The sequence below is a fragment of the Rhinolophus ferrumequinum genome, chromosome 2 (genome assembly GCF_004115265.2).
Source record: "Rhinolophus ferrumequinum isolate MPI-CBG mRhiFer1 chromosome 2, mRhiFer1_v1.p, whole genome shotgun sequence".
Lineage (NCBI taxonomy): Eukaryota > Metazoa > Chordata > Mammalia > Chiroptera > Rhinolophidae > Rhinolophus > Rhinolophus ferrumequinum.
In genome coordinates this window covers 31,533,810-31,534,614 of record NC_046285.1, presented here as the reverse complement: position 1 = coordinate 31,534,614, position 805 = coordinate 31,533,810, and positions in this window count along the sequence as shown.

Below are 805 nucleotides of genomic sequence, written 5' to 3'. Positions count from 1 at the left end.
CCAGGAATATTCCCCCTCCAAACGCATGAAATCATGTTGATACATTATGTTGCAGTTTACACTGATTAATAAATATCTGAAACTTGAAAAAAAATTATTTAGGAATAACGATTATTTCCTGTGGGAAAACAATAAACATATAACCTTATATCAAGCAAAGCAAAATTCACAATTCACAGAATAAGAAATAATAATGTCCAAAAGATATTTGAAAACATGTTTATCCTCAACAGTAATCAAAGAAACAAGTCATAACAAACATGAGATCCGTTTCACACTGATCCGAATCAGATTGGCAAAATTTGGAAAGTCTGATAATACTCAACTGGGCAAGAATGTAAAGACAATGGAAATTCTTATACACGGGTAGGAACATAAATGAGCATGATCACTATAGAGAACAATTCAAGATCTAATAAGATTGGAAACACAAGCTCGATGAGCCAACGACTCCAGGTCAATACACTGTTGAGGACCGCTCCCACACAGGAGCAAAGATCCAGTGTGAGACTTTCTGTGGAACGTTGTTAGTGATAATAGAAAAAGGAAAACAAAGAAAATGCTCATCAATTGTTCCCTTTCATTTGGAAAGCACATATATTGTTCCTTCTGTGTGCTCGCACTATTTAACAGAGTTTATAACTTATTTGATCCTCCTAGCAACTCCACGAAGTAGGTACTCATATAATTCCTATTATGTAGGTGAGAAAAACGAGGCACACAGAGGTTAAGTAACTTCCTCAAGTTCCCACAGCAATAAATGGTATAGCCAGGGTACAAACACAGATGGTGTGGCTCCAGAATC